Source organism: Salmo trutta, unplaced genomic scaffold (assembly GCF_901001165.1).
Source record: "Salmo trutta unplaced genomic scaffold, fSalTru1.1, whole genome shotgun sequence".
In the NCBI taxonomy this organism is placed as follows: Eukaryota; Metazoa; Chordata; class Actinopteri; order Salmoniformes; family Salmonidae; genus Salmo; species Salmo trutta.
Genome location: NW_021822480.1, coordinates 147,195 through 159,821, shown reverse-complemented (window position 1 = coordinate 159,821; position 12,627 = coordinate 147,195). Strand labels below are relative to the sequence as shown.

General features: G+C 49.3%; 1 pseudogene; it reads right to left on the bottom strand.

Annotated features, from left to right (window-relative positions):
• Positions 1 to 6,550, bottom strand: part of LOC115182381 (polysialoglycoprotein-like) — a 60,370-nt pseudogene extending 53,820 nt beyond the window's left edge.
• Positions 6,551 to 12,627: the final 6,077 nt, after the last annotated feature.

Sequence of the window (12,627 nt, the reverse complement as noted above, 5' to 3'; positions counted from 1 at the left end):
TGAAAGCAATTGTGCTGATTATAGACACTTAATAGCGCTATTTTAAGTTTCAAAAGATTGCGACCCCCCACCCTTTGCCTCACAATGGTTTGATCCACTGCCAGTTCCTTAGTTGGCAAGGTAACAGAGGGTTTGTATCTACTGTCTGAAAGGCACTCAATGCACGTGACTGACATGAGGTTAATCCAGTCAATCGCGCCATAGCAATGTTTTGTTTTATGTTGGCAGGGTTCACACACACACACACTAGCTGAATTTGCAGAGCTAGCACGCAAATATTAACTATTAAGCTAGCTAGTACCTATTCCATTTATGTGGCGTCGTCAAAGATGGAATCTTTGCTATCGTCAATTTATTCCAAGATCAGCAATGTAAGTTAGTGCTTCAAAGTCCCTGTGATAAGGTTAGCGATAAACTGAAGTCCAAACTGAACAGAACTACACTCTCTTCTAGCATTGTCTTAAATATATTTAATGGTCTCGTTGCAAAAGCTAAATTGTCGCAAGGTAACTTTTATTTATTTATTTTATTTCACCTTTATTTAACCCGGGTAGCAAAGATTATAGCAAACACCACTGAAACGGAATTTGTGCTCGCCAACTTTGCAAATTCAGCTATTGTTGGAAGCCAGCCAATATGAAACAAACGGTTAAAATTACAAAAGGTTGCAACATATGTTGTGTAAATGGTGAACTCATACAGCTGTCAACTCTTGTCACTGCAATCCGTTTCACATTTGCTAGCTACCTTTTAGATCGAAGCCCATATAGAATGATAGAAGATATGATAGAAGCCCATCTCCTACTGTAAATAACCTACACACTGTGTGTGTGTAGCCAGCCAGGTAGAAAAAGGGCAGAAAAAAAGAAAAAAGACGGGCATCAGAGTATTTTTCAGTACACCAAAACGCAAAGTAAAAACCCTAGTAGCCTAATATCTCAAAGACTAGTTGATAAAATGTTCATAAGAAAGAAGTGAAATGCTAATGAAAATGTTTCACAATGTCATTAGGCAGAGCAGGCAACAGATGGCACACAGACAGCAGAGCTGGGGACAGACTGGCAGAGACAGGGAGTCTTTGTTTGGCAACATTATGAAAGGTTCTCCATTTTTTGACTTGTAAAATAGGAACATAATTGGAAAATGCCATGGATACCCCCACTCTCAACTTACACTGGTGACTGAACTAAGATTTGTTAAAGGCAATGGTCTTGCTGTTGTGATTAGTTGTGTAGTTTTGGGTACCGGTAGTTAGGAGTACGGCAAACACCTTATTTCTTTGGTTCCTCAATATACATTTACCATATTACAACGTAGGCTGTGTGTTACAGCACTACTTTTGGTGTCCCCCTCAGGAATTGCTCTGAGAACATTTCATGTAATTGGCCCCTCCGAAGTTGATATCAGATTTTCGCCCCGTGCTACATAAAATAACCTGGAAGGCCTACCCTGTAGCAAACAAAATATTTGCATAGGCCGTAACGGTTTAACTTGCTTCAAAACAGGCTGAATTCAGGTTGGCATAAGCGAGTAAAGCGGTGCCACAGAAATTGTTTTGAATTAAAGCAGATACCTACCGGTAGCTCAAAAGTTGGAGCCAATTTGTTGCTGTATTAACTGCATTTAAAGGTTGCGTGTACATGCTCTTTGAATTCACTGGCGACTATAAGTACGGTATACTACGACGCACACCCCGAGCGTTGATCATGCGGATAGAGAAGGCCTGTATGAACAGACTTCACCTCACGCTTTTCATAGAAATTAACCGGTTAATTTCTCCCATGTAATCGGAGTGGGTGGAAAATCCTGGTAAAACTGTTCCCCCCCCCCCATCAAACCCTAGGTTAGAGGTGCTACAAGCAACTCTGGGAGAGCTAGGACCTGATAGCAGCCTGCCAGCTAAAACAGGTTAGCATTGACTTATTTAACCTGAAAGTTTGGATTGTCACTGGGATATGAAGACCAACCGCCAAAACGATGGGCTAATGAGACGAGAGCTGGTTTCACATGTAAGCATTCACTAATAGGAAACCAAGTCAGTCAGGAGAGAAGACACCCAGCAGAGTAATTTAAATGCAAGTTGACAACCGTGATATTAGTTAGCACTGAAACCAATAACCCCGATTCTAGCAACATCCTCATATGTACCAACCCCAGACACTGTGTTCCACAACCATCAAGTTAAAATGAACTAGAACCCATTCCACATCATGTGATGCTACTAGCATAAATTGACCAACACTGAGCAAATGTAGCTTAAACACAGGGGTCAAAGTATTAATATATTGCTGAGGCCAAAGCATGGTTATAATGCAAAATAAATGTTGCCAAGTAGGAACCGCCAAAACAATTCTGAGGACACAAGTATTACAGTTAATGTTTAATTGAGCCAAAACAAGCAAATGCAGTTACACACACAAACAACCTGGACTAGAGTACCCATGAACTCTTGCATGGACCCCGAGCACCATGTCCCACGTCAGATATCCATGTTTGTGGTCAACGGGGGCTCCGATGAAGCGGTGAACAGTTCCTTAGAGGTAGCGTCGTCAGACGGGCCGGTCGCAGCTTCAGAGGTAGCGTCGTCAGACGGGCCGGTCGCAGCTTCAGAGGTAGCGTCGTCAGACGGGCCGGTCGCAGCTTCAGAGGTAGCGTCGTCAGACGGGCCAGTCGCAGCTTCAGAGGTAGCGTCGTCAGACGGGCCAGTCGCAGCTTCAGAGGTAGCGTCGTCAGACGGGCCAGTCGCAGCTTCAGAGGTAGCGTCGTCAGACGGGCCGTCGCAGCTTCAGAGGTAGCGTCGTCAGACGGGCCAGTCGCAGCTTCAGAGGTAGCGTCGTCAGACGGGCCAGTCGCAGCTTCAGAGGTAGCGTCGGCAGACGGGCCAGTCGCAGCTTCAGAGGTAGCGTCGTCAGACGGGCCAGTCGCAGCTTCAGAGGTAGCGTCGTCAGACGGGCCAGTCGCAGCTTCAGAGGTAGCGTCGTCAGACGGGCCAGTCGCAGCTTCAGAGGTAGCGTCGTCAGACGGGCCAGTCGCAGCTTCAGAGGTAGCGTCGTCAGACGGGCCAGTCGCAGCTTCAGAGGTAGCGTCGTCAGACGGGCCAGTCGCAGCTTCAGAGGTAGCGTCGTCAGACGGGCCAGTCGCAGCTTCAGAGGTAGCGTCAGGCCAGTCAGGTAGCGTCGTCAGACGGGCCAGTCGCAGCCTCAGAGGTAGCGTCGTCAGACGGGCCAGTCGCAGCTTCAGAGGTAGCGTCGTCAGACGGGCCAGTCGCAGCTTCAGAGGTAGCGTCGTCAGACGGGCCAGTCGCAGCTTCAGAGGTAGCGTCGTCAGACGGGCCAGTCGCAGCTTCAGAGGTAGCGTCGTCAGACGGGCCAGTCGCAGCTTCAGAGGTAGCGTCGTCAGACGGGCCAGTCGCAGCTTCAGAGGTAGCGTCGTCAGACGGGCCAGTCGCAGCTTCAGAGGTAGCGTCGTCAGACGGGCCAGTCGCAGCTTCAGAGGTAGCGTCGTCAGACGGGCCAGTCGCAGCTTCAGAGGTAGCGTCGTCAGACGGGCCAGTCGCAGCTTCAGAGGTAGCGTCGTCAGACGGGCCAGTCGCAGCTTCAGAGGTAGCGTCGTCAGACGGGCCAGTCGCAGCTTCAGAGGTAGCGTCGTCAGACGGGCCAGTCGCAGCTTCAGAGGTAGCGTCGTCAGACGGGCCAGTCGCAGCTTCAGAGGTAGCGTCGTCAGACGGGCCAGTCGCAGCTTCAGAGGTAGCGTCGTCAGACGGGCCAGTCGCAGCTTCAGAGGTAGCGTCGTCAGACGGGCCAGTCGCAGCTTCAGAGGTAGCGTCGTCAGACGGGCCAGTCGCAGCTTCAGAGGTAGCGTCGTCAGACGGGCCAGTCGCAGCTTCAGAGGTAGCGTCGTCAGACGGGCCAGTCGCAGCTTCAGAGGTAGCGTCGTCAGACGGGCCAGTCGCAGCTTCAGAGGTAGCGTCGTCAGACGGGCCAGTCGCAGCTTCAGAGGTAGCGTCGTCAGACGGGCCAGTCGCAGCTTCAGAGGTAGCGTCGTCAGACGGGCCAGTCGCAGCTTCAGAGGTAGCGTCGTCAGACGGGCCAGTCGCAGCTTCAGAGGTAGCGTCGTCAGACGGGCCAGTCGCAGCTTCAGAGGTAGCGTCGTCAGACGGGCCAGTCGCAGCTTCAGAGGTAGCGTCGTCAGACGGGCCAGTCGCAGCTTCAGAGGTAGCGTCGTCAGACGGGCCAGTCGCAGCTTCAGAGGTAGCGTCGTCAGACGGGCCAGTCGCAGCTTCAGAGGTAGCGTCGTCAGACGGGCCAGTCGCAGCTTCAGAGGTAGCGTCGTCAGACGGGCCAGTCGCAGCTTCAGAGGTAGCGTCGTCAGACGGGCCAGTCGCAGCTTCAGAGGTAGCGTCGTCAGACGGGCCAGTCGCAGCTTCAGAGGTAGCGTCGTCAGACGGGCCAGTCGCAGCTTCAGAGGTAGCGTCGTCAGACGGGCCAGTCGCAGCTTCAGAGGTAGCGTCGTCAGACGGGCCAGTCGCAGCTTCAGAGGTAGCGTCGTCAGACGGGCCAGTCGCAGCTTCAGAGGTAGCGTCGTCAGACGGGCCAGTCGCAGCTTCAGAGGTAGCGTCGTCAGACGGGCCAGTCGCAGCTTCAGAGGTAGCGTCGTCAGACGGGCCAGTCGCAGCTTCAGAGGTAGCGTCGTCAGACGGGCCAGTCGCAGCTTCAGAGGTAGCGTCGTCAGACGGGCCAGTCGCACTTCAGAGGTAGCGTCGTCATACGGGCCAGTCGCAGCTTCAGAGGTAGCGTCGTCAGACGGGCCAGTCGCAGCTTCAGAGGTAGCGTCGTCAGACGGGCCAGTCGCCAGCTTCAGAGGTAGCGTCGTCAGACGGGCCAGTCGCAGCTTCAGAGGTAGCGTCGTCAGACGGGCCAGTCGCAGCTTCAGAGGTAGCGTCGTCAGACGGGCCAGTCGCAGCTTCAGAGGTAGCGTCGTCAGACGGGCCAGTCGCAGCTTCAGAGGTAGCGTCGTCAGACGGGCCAGTCGCAGCTTCAGAGGTAGCGTCGTCAGACGGGCCAGTCGCAGCTTCAGAGGTAGCGTCGTCAGACGGGCCAGTCGCAGCTTCAGAGGTAGCGTCGTCAGACGGGCCAGTCGCAGCTTCAGAGGTAGCGTCATCAGACGGGCCAGTCGCAGCTTCAGAGGTAGCGTCGTCAGACGGGCCAGTCGCAGCTTCAGAGGTAGCGTCGTCAGACGGGCCAGTCGCAGCTTCAGAGGTAGCGTCGTCGGACGGGCCAGTCGCAGCTTCAGAGGTAGCGTCGTCGGACGGGCCAGTCGCAGCTTCAGAGGTAGCGTCGTCGGACGGGCCAGTCGCAGCTTCAGAGGTAGCGTCGTCAGACGGGCCAGTCGCAGCTTCAGAGGTAGCGTCGTCAGAGGACATGCGCCTCAGCTTCTCCTCAGAGGACAGGGCATCATTTGCCTGAGAGCTACCATGGTTTGGAGACGCTTGGGATTCTACTTCATTAGTCTCTAAATACTCTAGAGAAAAAACAAAAGGAACAGTTGGGTATTCTACAGCAACACATCTGTTCCACACGGTCTAGGCCGAATTGCCAGTCGAATGTTGAACATCAACCCAACACAGTTTTCAAAGTATATGTTTCAGGCCGTACCTTCTCTGTCTTGTTTAGCGTCAGACCCTATGGATCGGAGCAAGGCCAGGGCATGCTCAATGGAGACGTCATTTGATGACAGCTCTGAAAAACGTAGGTTAAGGTACACAAGCAAAATTACCAAATCAAAGGCTTTGACAACGTTATTTAGACTGAGTTACTCTATGGTGTTGAATGAGTGTCAAACACAGCAGCACCATAGACACAGTGACAAAGAACATAGCTAGAAGGGTTGTGGAAAGAAACACTTACCTCCAAGTCTCCTCTGCAGAGAGACTTGATCTTGCTTCTGGGACTTTCCAACAGGGTAACAAGAAACTGAGGAGAAAGTGTTGACAGAAGTTCAGTTCACACAAAACAGCTACATATATTAATAATAGCAGTGAAGAATAAAAGATGACCAATGCGGAAGAAACAGACAGTCAAATTTGAATCTCCAACTTATAAAGTTAAGCATATTTCCCAAACAAATCCCTTCAATCCAAATAAAACGTTAGTGAACCAACCTTTGACAACCCCCACAGTCATCACAAAGAGCAGCAATTCTCTCACACCTCCCATGATCATGAGAATAGTCTGTGTTATCAACAGGTAATGTCTTCCCATGGCCTGTATGAGGCTTATATAGGCCACTAATGACCGTTTACCTGACAAACATGACTTAACGATCAATTAACAAGCTTGATTGAGGTGTTACATTCAGATAGAAATAGACCATGTAGAACATATGTTGATTCTTTGGTGGGCAGGCAATCTTTTCTACTCCATATATTGCATTTATATCTGTAATGTTTAACCCTAATGGTCTCAGAATCTTCAAAGATATTAGGGGGAAATAAACACTGTACCCAAATCCACTTTTTACAATGTTCCTGGGAAATGGGTAGGCCTCCACCATATAGTCCTTCACAGTTTTACAGCTGTGATATATTTATTTATTTACATAGATCACATACTTAAATATATATATGTTAGCTGTAGGTAGCTTTGGGATAAAATTCCCATATTGTATTGTTACTAACATAAATCATAATATATCATATTTTCCTCATTTGCTCTGTAGGAGGATGTGGATGGCTGCAAACTTTCTACTTTTAAACTCGGACAAAACAGAGATGCTTGTTCTAGGTCCCAAGAAACAAAGAGATCTTCTGTTGAATCTGACAATTAATCTGGATGGCTGTACAGTCGTCTCAAATAAAACTGTGAAGGACCTCGGCGTTACTCTGGACCCTGATCTCTCTTTTGAAGAACATATCAAGACTGTTTCAAGGACAGCTTTTTTCCATCTACGTAACATTGCAAAAATCAGAAACTTTCTGTCCAAAAATGACGCAGAAAAATGAATCCATGCTTTTGTTACTTCTAGGCTGGACTACTGCAATGCTCTACTTTCCGGCTACCCGGATAAAGCACTAAACAAACTTCAGTTAGTGCTAAATACGGCTGCTACAATCCTGACTAGAACCAAAAAATGTGATCATATTACTTCAGTGCTAGCCTCCCTACACTGGCTTCCTGTTAAGGCAAGGGCTGATTTCAAGGTTTTACTGCTAACCTACAAAGCATCACATGGGCTTGCTCCTACCTATCTTTCCGATTTGGTCCTGCCTTACATACCTACACGTACGCTACGGTCACAAGACGCAGGCCTCCTAATTGTCCCTAGAATTTCTAAGCAAACGGCTGGAGGTAGGGCTTTCTCCTATAGAGCTCCATTTTTATGGAATGGTCTGCCTACCCATGTGAGAGACGCAGACTCAGTCTCAACCTTTAAGTCTTTACTGAAGACTTATCTCTTCAGTAGGTCCTATGATTAAATATAGTCTGGCCCAGGAGTGTGAAGGTGAACGGAAAGGCTGGAGCAACGAACCGCCCTTGCTGTCTCTGCCTTGCCGGTTCCCCTCTTTCCACTGGGATTCTCTGCCTCTAGCCCTATTACAGGGGCTGAGTCACTGGCTTACTGGTGTTCTTCCATGCCGTCCATGGGAGGGGTGCGTCACTTGAGTGGGTTGAGTCACTGACGTGGTCTTCCTGTCTGGGTTGGCGCCCCCCCCCCCCCTTGGGTTGTGCCATGGCGGAGATCTTTGTGGGCTATACTCGGCCTTGTCTTCGGACGGTAAGTTGGTGGTTGTAGACATCCCTCTAGTGGTGTGGGGGCTGTGCTTTGGCAAAGTGGGTGTCTGTCCGGGGGATGGGGCCACAGTGTCTTCTGATCCCTCCTGTCTCAGCCTCCAGTATTTATGCTGCAGTAGTTTATGTGTCGGGGGGCTAGGGTCAGTCTGTTACATCTGGAGTATTCTCTTGTCTTATCCGGTGTCCTGTGTGAATTTAAATATGCTCTCTCTCTTTCTCTCTTTCTTTCTTTCTTTCTCTCGGAGGACCTGAGCCCTAGGACCATGCCTCAGGACTACCTGGCATGATGACTCCTTGCTGTCCCCAGTCCACCTGGCCATGCTGCTGCTCCAGTTTCAACTGTTCTGCCTGCGGCTACGGAACCCTGACCTGTTCACCGAATGTGCTTGTTGCACCCTCGACAACTACTATGATTATTATTATTTGACCATGCTGGTCATTTATGAACATTTTAACATCTTGACCATGTTCTGTTATAATATCCACCCGGCACAGCCAGAAGAGGACTGGTCACCCCTCATAGCCTGGTTCCTCTCTAGGTTTCTTCCTAGGTTTTTGGCCTTTCTAGGGAGTTTTTCCTAGGGAGTTTTTCCTAGCCACCGTGCTTCTTTCACATGCATTGCTTGCTGTTTGGGGTTTTAGGCTGGGTTTCTGTACAGCACTTTGAGATTTCAGCTGATGTACGAAGGGCTATATAAATAAATTTGATTTGATTTAAGGTGTTGCTGCATGTTTGTCGTGGACGCATCGTCACTCTTGATGTTCTTTTTCCAGATTGCAAGTGAAACACCTTTAGATGTGGTAAGTGCCAGTTGGTAACTTTTCCTCACACTTGCTTGTTTAAGGTATGGATGCAACACCCCAGTATGTCTGCAGGGGCTGGTCATTGAGATTTACCATGTTACACATGCTACTAGACTAACCTTCCAAGTAAACATGTTACAAGTCTGAACTGTACGTCCTTGTCTTTCCTCAACTAATTGAAAGCTCAGGGACAGACATCCTGAACGACTTTGATGTCAGAGCTCCCATCAACCCTCTACACCTCGCTGTGAGTAAAGTCTACCTGCTCCTGTAGTGGTCTCCATATGACAAATGGCACCCTATTCCCTATTTAGTACACTACTTTTGACCAGATCCTTATAGGCCCTGATCAAAAGTAGTTCACTACATAGGGAATAGGGTGCTATCTGGGAAGCAGGCATGGTGTTGATTTTCCACAGGAAGTTGACTGTCCAGACAGACTCACACACCAAATTCCTATCTATTCCTGATTCGTGTAAAATACATGCATATTCTACACAGTGATGATGAGGATGATTTCCTTATTTTGCCATTTGAGTTAATCAACCTCAGAGGAGAAGTAGAGTGTTTGTTTCTCAATCCCACGCTTGGCAGGGACCTCCGATGTTGATGCTGGGCGGGAGCAAAAAAGGGCTCCCGATTGAAAGACTCTGGTCTACTTTAGAGGTCTAGCACTGTATTTCTGTTCAGGCGTACCACTGGTCTACTATAGGACATTGATTATATATCTATTCAGGCGTACCACTGGACTTTGCTTGAGACTGTGTTTGTGTTTCTATTCAGGCGTACCACGGCCACCACCATGCTATGGAGGTCCTGGTTCAGTCTCTGCTGGATCTAGACGTGAGGGACAGCCAGGGGCGCACCCTCTGGACCTGTCTGCCTTAAAAAGTAATGAAGAGAGGTTGGGCCAGTGCGTTGTGGCCAGGGGGTTTTCATAACCAAGTAATGAAGAGATGGAGATTGGATCCAGAGGGTTGGAGACAGGAGGTTGGAGCCAGTGGGTTGGGACCCAGTGTGTCGGGACCCAGTGTGTCAAGTTTGCTGACGACACGAAGGCGATGAGAGGTCAGGGACTTGGCATTGTGGTGCCAGGACAACCTCTCCCTCAATGCCAGTAAGACCAAGGAGCTGATCGTGGACTACAGGAGCAAGAGGGGAGAGCACGTCCCCATCCAAGATAGAACGACCAAAGGGGGCGGTGTTGCAATCTACTGCAGAGATAGCCTGCAGAGTTCTGTCCTGCTATCCAGGTCTGTACCCAAACAATTTGAACTTCTACTTTTAAAAATCCACCTCTCCAAAAACAAGTCTCTCACCGTTGCCGCCTGCTATAGACCCCCCTCGGCCCCTAGCTGTGCTCTGGACACCATATGTGAACTGATTGCCCCCCATCTATCTTCAGAGCTCGTGCTACTAGGTGACCTAAACTGGGACATGCTTAACACCCCAGCCATCCTACAATCCAAGCTTGATGCCCTCAATCTCACACAAATTATTAATGAACCCACCAGGTACAACCCCAAAGCCGCAAACACTGGCACCCTCATAGATATCATCCTAACCAACGTGCCCTCTAAATACACCTCTGCTGTTTTCAACCAAGATCTCAGCGATCACTGCCTCATTGCCTGCACCCGTAATGGGTCAGCGGTCAAACGACCTCCACTCATCACTGTCAAACGCTCCCTGAAAGATTTCAACGAGCAAGCCTTTCTAATCGACCTGGCCCTGGTATCCTGGAAGGATATTGACCTCATCCCGTCAGTAGAGGATGCCTGGTTATTTTTTTTAAATGCCTTCCTCTCCATCTTAAATAAGCATGCCCCTTTCAAGAAATTTAGAACGAGGAACAGATATAGCCCTTGGTTCTCCCCAGACCTGACTGCCCTTAACCAACACAAAAATATCCTGTGGCGTTCTGCATTAGCATCGAACTGCCCCCGCGATATGCAACTTTTTAGGGAAGTTAGAAACCAATACACACAGGCAGTTAGAAACGCCAAGGCTAGCTTTTTCAAACAGAAATTTGCTTCGTGCAACTCCAACTCTAAAAAGTTCTGGGACATTGTAAAGTCCATGGAGAATAAGAACACCTCCTCCCAACTGCCCACTGCACTGAGGATAGGAAACTTTGTCACCACCGATAAGCCCACTATAATTGAGAATTTCAATAAGCATTTTTCTACGGCTGGCCATGCTTTCCACCTAACTACCCCTACTGCATTCAACAGCACTGCACCCCCCACAGCTACTCGCCCAAGCCTCCCCCATTTCTCCTTCTCCCAAATCCATTCAGCTGATGTTCTGAAAGAGCTGCAAAATCTGGACCCCTACAAATCAGCTGGGCTTGACAATCTGGACCCTTACTTTCTAAAATGATCTGCCGAAATTATTGCAACCCCTATTACTAGCCTGTTCAACCTCTCTTTCGTGTCGTCTGAGATTCCCATAGATTGGAAAGCAGCTGCTGTCATCCCCCTCTTCAAAGGAGGTGACACTCTTGACCCAAATTGCTACAGACCTATATCCATCCTACCCTGCCTTTCTAAGGTCTTCGAAAGCCAAGTCAACAAACAGATTACTGACCATTTCGAATCCCACCGCACCCTCTCCGCTATGCAATCTGGTTTCAGAGCTGGTCATGGGTGCACCTCAGCCACGCTCAAGGTCCTAAACGACATCGTAACCGCCATCGATAAGAAACAATACTGTGCTTTGCATCTAAGATAATTGTGTAGTTTAGAGTAATTATTAGTAAGTAGCCAGCCGCAACGCCAGACGTAGTCAACACACCTAGTCATCATTAATCCACTGCTAGCTAGCTAGCCAACAGCTAGCCAACCGTTACCGACTAGCAGCGCTGTAGATACCAATACTTTACAACGGAACGATTTGACTAGTGCAGTGTTGGCTAGCTAGCTACATAGTTGTCTTTGTCATAGCTTGATAATTGTGTAGTTTAGTAATTACCGAGGTTAGCTAGCCAGCTATTGCCGTCCCCCGCGACGCCATTTTTCCTAACCCAGCCAACTAGTAACACTGTAGAAACTAAAATACATTACAAAGGAACGTCTTGATTAGTGTTATGTTAGCTAGCTACAAAGTTGCTTTTGTATCATGACAAGGTGTAGTACTGAAACTATCGAGGTCACCTAGCCAGCTACACCTAGCCAGCTACACGGTCAAACAAAGTCAACAACGCAGCCACTGCTAGCTAGCCTACTCCACCAGCCAGCAGTACTGTATCATTTTCGTCATTTTAGTCAATAGATTTTCTGCAACGTAAGCTTAACTTTCTGAACATTCGAGACGTGTAGTCCACTTGTCATTCCAATCTCCTTTGCATTAGCGTAGCCTCTTCTGTAGCTTGTCAACTATGTGTCTGTCGATCCCGGTTCTCTCCACTCTGCACAGGCCATACAAACGCTTCACACCGCGTGGCCGCTGCCACTCTAACCTGGTGGTCCCAGCGCGCACGACCCACGTGGAGTTCCAGGTCTCCGGCAGCCTCTGGAACTGCCGGTCGGCGGCCAACAAGGCTGAGTTCATCTCAGCCTATGCTACCCTCCAGTCCCTAGACTTCCTGGCGCTGACGGAAACATGGATCACCACAGATAACACTGCTACTCCTACTGCTCTCTCCTCGTCTGGCCACGTGTTCTCGCATACCCCTAGAGCATCGAGCCAGCGGGGTGGTGGCACTGGAATCCTCATCTCTCCCAAGTGGACATTCTCTCTTTCTCCCCTGACCCATCTGTCTATCTCCTCATTTGAATTCCATGCTGTCACAGTTACCAGCCCTTTCAAGCTTAACATCCTCATCATTTATCGCCCTCCAGGTTCCCTTGGAGAGTTCATCAATGAGCTTGACGCCTTGATAAGTTCCTTCCCTGAGGATGGCTCACCTCTCACAGTTCTGGGTGACTTTAACCTCCCCACGTCTACCTTCGACTCATTCCTCTCTGCCTCCTTCTTTCCACTCCTCTCCTCTTTTGACCTCACCCTCTCACCTTCCCCCCCTACTCACAAG